Source organism: Triticum dicoccoides, chromosome 2B, assembly GCF_002162155.2.
Source record: "Triticum dicoccoides isolate Atlit2015 ecotype Zavitan chromosome 2B, WEW_v2.0, whole genome shotgun sequence".
In the NCBI taxonomy this organism is placed as follows: Eukaryota; Viridiplantae; Streptophyta; class Magnoliopsida; order Poales; family Poaceae; genus Triticum; species Triticum dicoccoides.
Genome location: NC_041383.1, coordinates 13,321,510 through 13,335,650, shown reverse-complemented (window position 1 = coordinate 13,335,650; position 14,141 = coordinate 13,321,510). Strand labels below are relative to the sequence as shown.

At 44.5% G+C, this 14,141-nt stretch overlaps 1 pseudogene; it reads left to right on the top strand.

Moving 5' to 3' along the window:
• Positions 1–1,732: 1,732 nt before the first annotated feature.
• LOC119366821 lies at positions 1,733–4,221 on the top strand (annotated as a pseudogene).
• Positions 4,222–14,141: the final 9,920 nt, after the last annotated feature.

The following is a 14,141-nucleotide window of genomic DNA, read 5'->3' as shown; positions in this document are numbered from 1 at the left end:
AATATGTTAATCTAGCATTTGAAAAAATGTTAAATTTTTATAGAAACAATGTTGACCTGGTATTAAAAAAAGTTAATTTTGTGTTGTTTAAAAAGTGCTAAGCTTGTATTTGAAAATGTTAATCAAGCATCTGCCAATGTTAAATGTATATAAAAATGTTGATCAAGCACTAATAACATATTAATCTTGCATTTGATAAAATCTTAATCGAGAACTTGAATAATATTAAATGTGCATAGAAAAATATTGACCATGTATTAAAAAATGTTAATTTTGTCTTTAAAAGTTGTAGTCAAGCATTTCAAAATGTTTTAAATGTATATAGACCATGTATTAAAAACAATGTTAAACATGTATTTGAAGAATGTCAACTAAGAATTTGAAAAATGTTAAAGAACATGTATAGAAAAAATGTTGACCATGTATTAAAAATGTTAAAATTGTATTTAAAAAATTTTAAATGTGTATTAGAAAAATGGTCTTGACGTCTATGAAAAATCTAGAAGGAAAAAAAATAGAAAACCATGAAAGACGTACAAGAACAAAAGAAACCACATAAAAAAGAACAAAAAAGAAAGAATGTAAAAACAGTAAAAATCTATAAAGAAACAAAGAAAAAGAGATAACTGAAAACCAAGAAATAGACTAAAACCAAAAAAGAAGGAAATGAGAAAGAAAGAAAACCGATAAAAACCATGAAAGAAACAAAGAAAACCCAAAGAAAACAAAAGAAAACAAAAAAATGAAATATAGTGATAAAAATAATAGCAATAAGAAATAGTAAAACCAAACAAAAAACAAAAGGAAATGAAAAATAGAAAAAAATGGAGAAAACCTATGGCGACCGAACCTGCAGCGCGCGAGCGGCTGCAGCGAACCTACACTGATGGGCCGGCGCATAGGGAAGCACCTTCAGCGAGAGGAGCTTCCACGCTCGACGCAAGAGAAGCTATCATCTCTCTATAAGAGAGACTATAAGCGAGGAATAGCTCTTGTGGCGGTATAGAGGGATGGTCGGAGGAGACGGCTCAGGGAGAGTAGGGTCGCTAGCCTTCTGGGGTACCACCGCAGATTGCAAGGGTAGGTCGATTGGACCAGTTGGATGGGGAAGAACTGTTCATGTTGGCGATTTGATGAGAGACAATTGAAGATGGAGCACGCCGGTCCGTTCCCTACCATGCTTCTTTTATGCGGTCCCTTTATGTATTTTCCACCATGATTTCAATTCCACCATGGTTTGAGAAAATGAGTATTAGTAAGTTCTCAGTGGTTTGTATAGAATTTTGCTAGAAAAACAGAAAGTCTGATTTTAGCCATGGCAAACATACACTTTTCATAATAATTCATATTGGCGCGAGGATGTCAAAATTAGTTTGCAAACATGGTTATATTCTGGCGAAAAATGAAATCCGAAGGACTTGTCATGCTCACCAACTAAACTTGTCATCCTCAACGAACACAAATTTCCATGAAAACGTTAATTTTTTTCATGCCTAAAAATCTAACGTTCGTTGGATATCTGGGTAAAAAAATAGCTTCCAGAAGAAATGTTGGTACAGATAGTCACCACAAGAATATGTGGCTGAAAAGAAATAGTACTAGAAATTCGATATGCGTCATGTCCCACGATTTTCATGCGGGCTGAGTCAGCTATGCTGCTGGGTAGCTCGCCTATAAATTGGCACATACTACTATTCTGGCTACTCTCAAACAGCAAGCAGCAGTAAGTTTATTGGCTACTGCAGCTTAGAAGTGCTAACCAAGCTCTCAAACTAGTGCGCACCATGGCATGGCAATTGCAGCAAACAATGGCCACGATGAGTACATGCTTTCCGACGTCCTCGCCGGCAACGGTGCGCTGTGCCGCGGCGGCTCGGCGGTCTGCCAACTACGCTCCCACCTCCTGGGATTACGACTCCCTCCTCCGGCTCTCGCCCAACAATGGCGGACAGGCAGATCAAGTACATTTATCAGCTGAGCATATCGTATTTTCAACCGGCAAGTAGTACATAAAGTAGATGAATTACTCATGGAAATTTATTCCGTGCATGCATGGATGATGTCACAGGTCGATAAGTTGAAGGCCGGCGTGAGGGAGCGGCTGGTGGCGGCGAGCCGAGGCGACCACCAAGCTGCGAAGCTCGGGCTTGTCGACACGGTGCAACGGCTCGGCATTGCCTACCATTTCGAGGAGGAAATTGCCGGTATCCTCAGCTCCGTCCACCACAAGCCTCACCGGTGCAACTGGGACTGCGACGCCAGTGATGTTGCTTCTGCGGCCTTGAGGTTCAGGTTGCTCAGGGAGAGTGGTTTCCCAGTCCTCTTCCCTCCAGGTACCTCCTGAAATATGAAATATGGAAAACAGACACTTCGACGATGTAAGAAAGGAACCTAAAACTACGGCTAATTTTTTGGAAAATGAACATATCTGCACCAAATGCATGGTCGAGAATCAATCATAGTTTAAACTTTGTCTTGTGTGTATGGCACGGTTTCATATACTTATGTACTTAACTGACATTGTTTCATGGTAGCGATATATATAGAATCTCTGGAAACTCTCAAGCGTGGATCCGACAATGTCCATGGAATCCTCTAACTCTACGAGGCTTCATACCTTGCGTTCAGAGGCGAGGAAACACTGGATGAGGCAAGAACATTTTCCAAGAAAGCTCTCATAATGCTCTTGCCATCCATGGATTACCACTTACGGCGCGGTGTAGTTCGTTCTTTGGACCTTCCGTTGCACCGGAGGTCTCCTAGACTAGAGGCAAGATGGTTCATAGATCACTATGCTAGAGATGAGAGCAATTCCGACCCATTGCTCGTTAGATTTGCAGCAACGGACTTTAACAATGTGCAAAGTATGCATCAGGAAGAACTCGCAAGACTAGCAAGGTAACTGAGCGTGAAGAGATGTGCATTTAAATAAGACCCATAATTAATTCACATAGTTGATGGGTTTTTGAGATATTAAAATTGACCTAATTAATTCTAGGTGGTGGAAGGGGACCGCCCTTAGTGAAAAATTAGGGTTCGCCAGGGATCGTCTCATGGAGTGCTTCCATTACGCAAATGGAATTGTGTGGGAGCCAAACAATGGAGCATGTCGAGAAGTGCTTGCTAAAGTCGCCAATCTAATAGTTCACTTAGATGATGTTTATGATGTGTATGGAACTCTAGATGAACTTGTTCTCTTCACCGACGCCATTGGAAGGTAACTATATGTTTAGCATGTGTAACATATATATGACACTTTCGTTTCACATTAAATGAAGCTTTTCCATTATCTAAAATTAATAAATAATTTCAGATGGGAAGAAAGTCCTAATGAAAGACTCCCCGAATACATGCAAGCACTCTATTCCGTGATGTACAACACATCCGCTGAGGTGGCTGCAAATGTGTTGGAACAACATGGTTGCGATGCTCGTCATGTTCTTCAGAAAGCAGTAAGTTCATATACTGCTCATAGGATATAAATTGTTTTCACAAGGAACCGTAAAAAAATCTGCATGATTTTGCAGTGGCGAGATATGGTGGAGTCTTTCTTGGTGGAGGCAAAGTGGCACCATGGAAACCACAGACCAACATTGCGTGAGTATCTGGACAACGGATCAATTTCATCCTCTGCTCCACTGTTGCTGCAACATGCCTTTCCCCTGCTCCACATGGAAGAAAAGCTTACCCCAATGTCTCTTGCAAAAGTTGGAAGCTACCCTAAATTAGTTGAGTCTGGGTCATTAGTTCTTCGGCTCTGCAACGACTCTGCAACCCACTCTGTAAGCACAATATAGCCGGGTTTTTTTGTCTCGTAATATTTCAATCGCCAAAATTGAATATTGATGTGAGGTGTCTTATGATATTTACTTCTATGTTTTGTCAAAATATGTATAACAGGCCGAGCTGGAGCGAGGGGATGCACCATCATCAATGGCTATTCACATGTCAGAGAACAGCTCCAATGAGCAAGAGTCTCGCGAAGCCATGGAAGATCTTACCATGGAAGCTTGGAAGTCGATTAATGAAGATGCATTCAAACACTGCCAATTTCCTAGATCTTTTGCCAAGACTTGCGTGAATTTGGCTCGAATCTCACATTGTGTTTACCAAGGCGGGGATGGTTTTGGTGCGCCGGATGGTCAGAAGAGAAGGCAAATCAGAGAGTTATACTTGGACTCCTTCACTAGTGAGAAACATTAAACGATGGGAGCCCTTAAAAATTAAGTTGCCTCTCCCCAGCTTAAAAAATAAGTCACGCTCTAAGTTTGTTGAGACTTCTAAGTTAGTTATTCATACCTAGTTTAGAAGCCCCAATGAACAAGAGAGGCGTCTTATGAGAAAAACTGGGGAGAGGGTGGGTTATTTTTTAAGCTACCAAAAGAACTGGCCTATTATACAGGCTTAATAATCTGTAGGTACTGATTCTGATTTCTGTTTTGTACTACTAAATTTGTACAACAAATACTGGCTGGCTGATTAACTAGCACCATTTGGTGGTCTTGATTTACAGCGCTAAGTATCGAGTTCAATCTGCTCCATAACAAGATGTGATTGGTTGTTAGCAACTTTCAGTAATCTAAAGTACTTTACACTTATGTAAATTGCTTCAAAAAGAAAGTACCGTGGCCGTAAAAGGCAAGGTGGTGTGTGATGTGTCCTGTATTCATCCTCCTAGTTAATACGAGTCATTCATTTGACAACACAAAATGCATATGGTGGCTTATGCAGTACGATGTTGTCGCATATGCAGTAGTATGTATCATGTGAGGCGTGAGGCAGGAAAACAACGTGTGTTGCGCTGGTTGCTTGCCGTGTGTGGAAGAGAGCACTCCGGCCACTAGATCTGAAAAGATAGACAAGCTATTTTTCGTTGTACACACTCGCTTCATACGTGGTGTACGTTACAACGAGCGGAGTACCAACCGTTGTTCAAGACGGTGTGTACGCTGTAGGAGCAGGTGGCTACGGAGGTATTTACCCAATATGGATGACAGCATAATCTCCGACTCGGTCCACCGTCTCTTTCGACATACGCATAGTGTCGGTCTATGGAATCTATTGTTGCCGAATTGTCGGTCTTTTATCTTTTTGTTTATCAGACCACTGGTGTTTGGCTGTGTGCATCCTAATTATGCAGAGGCCGGATGATACTCTTAATGCTTTGTATCACTTTGATGCTACATTTTGAGATAATAAAAGCGCCTTTTATCGAAAAAAGGTAGCCCACGAGAATCTTACCTGTTTTGTAAGGTCCAACGCGAGTGTATACTAGTACGATGTTGCTGGTCACGGATGCATGTGCACCTAATTAGTAAAATCCTAAATCTTCACAAGTTTGCCTGTTTTGCACGTAAAAGAAAAAAAAGACATTTCTAACTCACCAAATGAATTCTGATCAAGCCTAAATTAAACTGCACCCTTGTTCTCCCTCTAAAAAAAACTGCCCGAATAATCTCGACCTTACTCTTATCAATATCAACAATAAATATTGATTGATCATACTGAAATATAAAAACTATCGGCTGAGTTTAGTTTTGGTGTGAAACTTCACAACCAGTCAAGCTCGACCTGACTAATGTGGTAAGCAATCCAAACAATTCAAAAAAAAAAGTACCAAGTACGTTTGGTCCCCATGTACCATATAAAGTTCTGTGGTCTTTGATGTCCCGATGGTTTCATACACTGGCAGCAAATTGAATATTTTCTAGAAAAATGGGAAACCATCATTAAAAACGATGGAAAATATACAATTGAAGAAAATGATATCTTAGGAAACATATAAGACCCTCCACGGTTGGCTATCGGAGAGTAGTATCATGCAACCTCATAAAATGCCAATTGAGCATACGATGCGGCGGTATGCAGCTTTCAGAAAATCAGGAATAACTAGCTTCAAGATTATCTCCTCTATACCACCCCTAATAACTTTGCTTATTTTTCTAAAAATACGGTACAAATGCAGACACTCACAAACACATACATATACTCACCCTATACATGCATGCACACACAACCTACCCCTACGAACACCTCCAAAATAGTGAGCCGGCGAGTCTTGAGATTGAGGAAGTTAGCACAGCGGCTCGCTATCGACGGATACGTCGCCTCGCACTGAAGGAATATTCTGCCTTTATGAAACACCAAAGTGTCAAACGTAGGGTTTGATCCCTAGTGGGCTAGAATTACCACTACCCTTCTAACCATCCAACCACAATTGGCTCCGAATACTGCTCGTCGGTCCTGCGGATTTGACTCGCGGGGCCAAAAAACCTGGGAGGAAGGAGTATCATGATACCGTGTGATAATGAATCAGGTGCAAGTCTAAGTTCTAGAAAGTAATAAATGAGATCATCTAAAATACCAACCAATGATATTATTCACCGTGGATATAATATCATATGCATGATAATAACTAATTATACTACATAAGGCAGCTCTAAATCACAAAATATGTGTGAGGAGAATGAGATGTTATGGAAAAGTTTAGTATTGGAAAGTTCAAAATAAATAATTCATAAGAAAAAATATTAATTATGATTTAACGAATGTTCCTAAATTCTTCTGATACTCCATATTGTCCTAAACTAATTTCTGATTTTCTAGAATTACTTGTCTTCCTAAATATATTACAAAAAATGCATAAAGCATTTGAAAAAAAATGTTAATCAAGTATTTTAAAAATGTTAACTCTATATAGAGAAATTTTTATCATGTACAAGATAAATGTATACATAAAATATTGAACGTGTGTGATAAAGTTGATCACGTATTTAAAAATATGTATCAAGCATTTAAAAAATATTAAACAAGTGTTTGAATAATGTTAATCAAGCATTTGAAAAATGTCAAATTTCTATAGGAACAATGTTGACCATGTATTAAAAAAATTTAACTTTGTGTTGTATTAAAAGATGCTAAACTAGTATTTGAAATGTTAATCAAGCATTTGAAAATGTTAAATGTTAAATGTTAAATGTTGATCATGTACTAAAAACGTATTAATCTAGCATTTGATAAAATGTTAATTAAGAATTTGAGGAATGTTAAATGTGTATAGAAAAAATGTTGAGCATGTATTAAAAAATGTTAATTTTGTCTTTGAAAAATGTAGTCAAGCATTTCAAAATGTTTTAAATGTGTATATAATTTTTTGACCATGTATTCAAAAAATTGATCTTGTATTTGAAAAATATTAATTAAGAAATTGAAAAATGTTAAAAATATGTATAGAAACAAATGTTGACCATGTATTCAATAATGTTCAACTTGTATCTGAAAAATATTAAATGTGTATTAGAAAAATGGTCTTGATGTATACGAAAAATGTAGAATGAAAATCAAAAGAATAGAGAAAAATGAAAAAACCATGAAAGACGAAAAAGAACAAAAGAAAACAAAGAAGTAAGAAACAAAAAAGAAAGAATGGAAAAACAGTGAAACTATAAATAAACAAATAAAAAAATATCATTGAAAACCAAGAAATAAAAAAGAAGCTAGAAAAGAAGGAAAATCAGAAAGAAAGAAAACTGATAAAAACCATGAAAGAAACAAACAAAAGAAAAGAAAAACAAAAAATGAAATATGATAATAAAAAATGATAAAAGAAGAAATAATTAAACCAAATAGAAAACAAAAGAATACTGCAGAAAATCTATAGCGACCGAACCTGCAGCGCGCGAGCTGCGGCAGCAAACCTACACTGATGGGCCGGCCCATAGGCAAGCACCTGCGGCGAGAGGAGCTTCCACGCTCGACGCGAGAAAAGCTATCGTCTCACTATAAGCAAGACTATAAGCGAGGCACAGCTCTCGCGGCGGGTATAGAGGGATGGTTGCAGGAGACAGCTCAGGCAAGGTAGGGCCGCTAGGCTTGCGGGTACCACCGTTGATTACAAGAGTAGGCGATTGGACCAGTGGGATGAGGGAGGGAGGAAGAATTGTTGACGTTGGCAATTTGAAGAGGAACAAATAATTCCTCTGGAAGTTGAAGATGGAGCACGCAGGTATGTTGGATTTTAATTCCAACCATGTTTTTTTATGTGCTCCCTTTATGTATTTTCCACCATGATTTCAATTCCACCATGGTTTGGGAAAATGAGTATTAGTAAGTTCTCAGTGGTTTGTATGGAATTTTGCTAGAAAAACAGAAAGTCTGATTTTAGCCATGGCAAACATACTCTTTTCATAATAATTCATACTGGCGCGAGGATGGCAAAATTAGTTTGCAAACATGGATATATTCTGGCGAAAAATGAAATCCGGCAGACTTGTCATGCTCACCAACTAAACTTGTCATCCTCAACGAACACAAATTTCCATGAAAACGTTAATTTTTGTCATGCCTAAAAATCTAAGGTTCGTTGGATATCTGGGCGAGAGAAATAGCCTCCAGAAGAAATGTTGGTACAGATACTCTCATCCCTATAAATTGGCACCTATTCTGGCTACTCTCAAACAACAAACAGCAGTAAGTTTACTGGCTACTACAGCTTAGAAGTACTAACCTCGTTGCCAAGCTCTCGCTGCCAAGTGCCAAGAAATACTCCACGCAGCACCATGGCGTGGCAATTACAGCAAACAATGGCCACCACGAGCACACGCTTCCGGACGTCGTCGCCGGCAACGGTGCGCTGCTTGGCGGCCGCTCGGCGGTCTGCCAACTACGCTCCCAGCTGCTGGGATTACGATTCCCTCCTCCAGCTCTCGCCCAGCAATGGCGGACAGGCAGATCAAGTACATTTATCAGCTGAACATACAGTAGTATTTTCTTCCTGCAAGTAGTACTTAAAGTAGATGAATTACTCATGGAAATTATTCCGTGCATACATGGATCATGTCACAGGTCGATAAGTTGAAGGCCGGCGTGAGGGAGCGGCTGGTGGCGGCGAGCCCAGGCGACCACCAAGCTGCGAAGCTCAGGCTTGTCGACACGGTGCAACGTCTCGGCATCGCCTACCATTTCGAGGAGGCCAGATCGCCGGTATCCGCGGCTCCGTCCACCGCAAGCCTCACTGGTGCAGCGGGGACGATTGTGATGTTGCTTCCACGGCATTGAGGTTCAGGTTGCTCAGGGAGAGTGGTTTCCCAGTCCTCTTCCCTCCAGGTACCTAGTTAAATACTCTCTTCTCAAAACTAGGTCACTTATTTTAGATCGAAGGGAGTATGCAGAATCTTAGACGATGTAAGAAAGGAACCTAAAACCACGGCCAAATTTTGGAAATTAAACTAAATGCATGGTCCAATTGTGTTTATGGAAGTTGAAACTTTGAATTGTGTTTATGGCACGGTTGTGTATACTTAACTGACATGTTTCATTGTAACAATACATAAAGAATCTCTAGAAGATCTCAAGCGCGGATCAGATGATGATGTCAAGGGGTTCCTCTCACTCTATGAGGCTTCATACCTTGCGTTTGAAGGCGAAGAAGCATTGGACGAAGCAAGAGCATTTTCCAAGAAAGCTCTCATAAAGCTCTTGCCATCCATGGATCACCACTTACAGCGCAGTGTAGTTTGTTCTTTGGATCTTCCATTGCACCGGAGGTGTCCTAGACTGGAAGCAAGATGGTTCATAGATCACTATGCTAGAGATGAGAGCAATTCCGACCCGTTGTTCGTTAAATTTGCAACGGCGGACTTCAACAATGTGCAAAGTGTGCATGAGGAAGAACTTGCCAGACTGGCAAGGTAATTGAGCTTGAAGAAACATACATTTAAATTAGCCTGCTGAGAGATTGCTTCATATAGTTGATGGATTGTTTGTATCTTATGATGCACAGTCCTGGAGATAAATATCTCTTTGTTGTTTCAAAGAACTAGATCATATCTACATACTTAAGTGAAATATTCAAGATATGAAAATTGACCCAATGAATTGTAGGTGGTGGAAGGATACCGCCCTTATTGAAAAATTAGGGTTCGCAAGGGATCGTCTCATGGAGTGCTTCCACTATGCAAATGGAATTGTGTGGGAGCCAAACAATGGAGCATGCCGAGAAGTGCTTGCTAAAGTCGCTAATCTAATAGTTCACTTAGATGATGTTTATGATGTTTATGGAACTCTTGATGAACTCGTTCTCTTCACCGATGCAATTGGAAGGTAACTATATGCGGCACTGCACTTAGTGATAGAGTAGCATGTGCATCATATATAAGGCACATCAGTTTCACATTAAATGAAGCTTTTCCCTAATCTAAATTTTTTTCAAACTAAATATTGTCAGATGGGAAGAAAGTCCTAGTGAAATGCTCCCCGAATACATGAAAGCACTCTACTCTGTAAGGTACAGCACATCTGCTAAGGTGGCTGCAAATGTGTTGGAACAACATGCTTGTGACACTCGTTATATTCTTCAGAAAGCGGTAAGTTCATATACACAGTTAACTTCCTTTTTTTCGCGAATATGCTAAGGATGCGTATCTTTCCATTGATAGAAGGAGAGTGTTTACAGCATGGTATTAAGACGACACACTATGCATGTACACAAAAGGGAGGCATGGAAGTGGACGTCGAGCAAACAGAAGGGGTTGCTCATCCCCATGAAAATCCTAATCTAGCGCTCGGGGATGATGTTGGTTATCACGGCGGCGCCGGCCTGGGCCCACAAGCGCGCTTCGTCCTTGATGGTGGAGCACAGGTGGGAGACAGAGGGTCGGTCCCCATCGAAGGTGCAACTGTTTCTATGCTTCCAAATCCACCAAGCGGTGAGGATGATGAGGGAGGACAGGCCTTTCCTCATGGCAGCGGGCGCGAGAGCACTAGAAAAGGCCCACCAGGTGAGGAAGTCGGTGTCTCCAGTCAGCAGATTGGTGGGAAGGCGAGCCCAAGAAAGAACATCGTACCACACCTGGCGGGAGAAGGAGCAGCCACCAGCAGGTGTTGCATCGTTTCATCTTCCTGGTCGCAGAGGGCACATGCGGGCTCATGGGGCAGGCCATGCCTCGCAAGACGCTCTGCCGTCCAGCATCTATCTTGGAGGGCAAGCCACATGAAGAACTTAATGTGAAGCGGTTCCCAAGATTTCCATGTGAGCCTCCAGTGTGGCTCCTCGCAGGCATCAAGGAAAAGGGTCTGGTAACACGAACTGGCAGAGTAGGTGCCTGAAGAGGTCCAGCGCCAACGGATGATGTCCGGAGAGTCGGTAAGCTGAAAGTTCCGAAGCGCCCGCCAAAGCTGCACATATTGCACCATGGCCTCTGGGTCGAGAGCGCCGTGGATGTCATGAACCCAGGTGCGTTGGGACAGACCATCCCGGACCATGCGAATCTTGCGCCGTCTCTTCGGGATCAATTGAAAAAGCTAAGGAGCGATCTCAGAGATCGAACGACCATCTATCCAGTGGTCCGTCCAGAACATGCACTTGTCGCCGCGGCCAACGCTCCAAGTGGTCGAGGCGCGGAAGATGGCGCCAACAGTGGCATCGTGCGGGATATGCAAGTGGCTCCGGGGGCGCGAAGGATCGGTGCGCTGGAGCCAAAGCCAGCGAGCACGGAGGGCGATGCCCACACGCTGCAAGTCGCGGATGCCCAGCCCACCGAGATGGATAAGCCGGCAAACTCGCTGCCAATTGACCATACATTGACCGCCATTGGCATCCTTACATCCGGCCCAAAGGAATCCACGAATGATGCGGTTGACCTTCTTGAGAATGGTCTGGTTGAAGGCGATGGCCGTGAGGAAGTGAGTAGGGATAGCGCAAAGGACGTGGCGAACGAGGGCCAGCCGGTCACCACGAGAGAGCATGGAGGCGCGCCATGTAGATAGCTTCCGCTCAAGCTTGAGCACGATGGGCAGCAGGTTGAACAAAGACGGCTTGCGGATGGAGAGAGGTAGGCCGAGGTATTGGACGGGGAACTGCGTCACGGGGCAGTGCATCTCGTCAGCAATGAGGGCCGTGTGCTCGTCGGTGCACCTGATCGGAGTGGCAGAGCATTTCGCGAAGTTGGTCCGCAGGCCGGACGCGACGTCGAAAACGCGCAGGATCTCCTTGATAGCCGTCAAGTCATGGCGGTCGGGATGGCAGAAGATGACGACGTCATCGGCATATAGCGAGATGCTGGAACTAGCGTGCCGGGGCGTGAGACGACGGAGAAGCCCGAGATCAACCGCATGGAGAAGCATGGAGTTGAGGACGTCGATGACGATGGTGAATAGCATAGGGGAGACGGGGTCTCCCTGCCGCAGCCCGCAAGCGTGGTCGATGGGCGGCCTGGGTTGCCCGTTGATCAAGACCCTAGTCGAGGCGGTAGATAGGAGGATCGAGATCCAGTCCCTCCAGCGCTGCCCGAAGCCAAGGTGTCTCAGTGTCTCAAGGAGGAAAGGCCACAAGACGCTATCAAAGGCCCTAGCGATGTCGAGCTTGAGCAGCATGCGCGGTGACTTGAGGTTCGTGGAGGAGGCGGGCCGTCTGCTGAACCAGGAGGAATTTGTCGTGGATGCATCTCCCAGCGATGAAGGCGCTCTGGTTAGTCGAAACCATGTCGCCGAGCTTTGGGGCGAGGCAAAGCGATAGAACCTTCGCGAAGAGCTTGGCGATAAGGTGGGTGAGGCTAATGGGGCGATAGTCTGAGAGTGCCGCTGCGTCCGCGCGCTTGGGGAGGAGGGTGAGAAGCGCCTCATTGGGCTTTTGGAAGCCGCGCCCATTGGCGGTGAAGAACTTGTTGAACGCATCATGGATATAGTGCTTGATGATGTCCCAGGAGGCTCGAAGAAACTCGGCCGTGAAGCCATCCGGTCCTGGCGTTTTGCCGGATGGTAAGCATTGCACCGCACGCCAAATTTCTCCTCGGAAAAGGGTTCATCGAGGTCATCAAGAGGGGAGGCATACTGCCGAAGGATTGATTGATCAATGGAGAACTCCCGCGCCTCAGCCGTGCCAAGGACGCCCGAGAAGTGGCTGAAGGCGTCCTTGGCCTTGGCGTAGTGGCTAGTGACAGTCAGCGCGCCAACCTGGAGGGAGCTAATGGCGGTCCGTTGCTTCCTATGAGAGGCGTGGATCTTCATGTAGGAGACGGCCACGTCGTCGCCGCGAAGCCAGGCGAGACAGACTCGCTGACGCGCGATGGACCGCTCAAGGGAGGCCAGCCCAAGGTAGGAACACTTAAGCTTCCGACGCAACCAAGCCTCGCCGTGGCTGAGCGGCCGGAAGTCCTGGGCGGCGTCAAGCCTAGCGATGCTCTCACGAGCCACCTTGAGCTGGAGGGAGACGTTGCCAATGGTGCACGCACTCCAAGACTGCAGGCAATGAGTGGTGATCTTGAGGCGCGCCACGATGCGCCGGTAGGGGTTAGCGTCCGGATGGACGGAGTTCCACGCCTCGGAGACCACGTGGTGGAACCCGTCAAGCTTCGGCCAGAAGTGCTCGAAGTGGAAGCGGCGCGCGCTAGGCGGGCGAGAGACACAATCCACGAGCAGGGGGCAGTGGTCGGAAGCCACGGAGGAGAGACAACGGAGCAAGCAGTTTGGATGGGTGATCTCCCAACCGGATGTGCAAAGCACGCGGTCGACGTGGAAAAGCGTTGGAGCCTTGCGCTCACTAGACCAGGTATAACGGCGACCGTGAATATAAAGATCACGAAGCTCCTCGTCAGCAATGAACCGCCGAAATCTGTTCATGCAGCGATGATTGATACGCTGGTTGTTCTTCTCATCGAGCGCTGCGATCATGTTGAAATCTCCCCCAAGAAGCCACGGGCCAATGCGGGATGCACGCACGTCGCGGAGGTCGTTGAGGAAGTCGAGTTTGGTCGCGTCCTCCTGCGGCCCATAGACTCCGGTAAGCCACCAATGGCCACTGCCGTCTGACGTGGTGACAAGAGCCATGATGTGGTGATCTCCAATATGGGGGTTTGAGATAGAAACGTCGGGGCTACACCAGGCGAGGATGATGCCACCACGAGTGCCATCTACAGGCAGGGAGTAGAATACCTCATAGAGAGGGCCGAGAGTGTCTAGAACAAGAGAGTCGGTGACGGCCGCAAGCTTGGTTTCTTGCAGGCACACGATAGAGGGCAACATGGCGGTGATCACGCTACGAACAGTAGTGCGCTTAGCGCCATTGTTCAAACCACGCACATTCCAAAAAAGAATCTTTTGATTACACTCCATAAAGAGGGATGGGGGGCGTAGCGTTCCGAAGC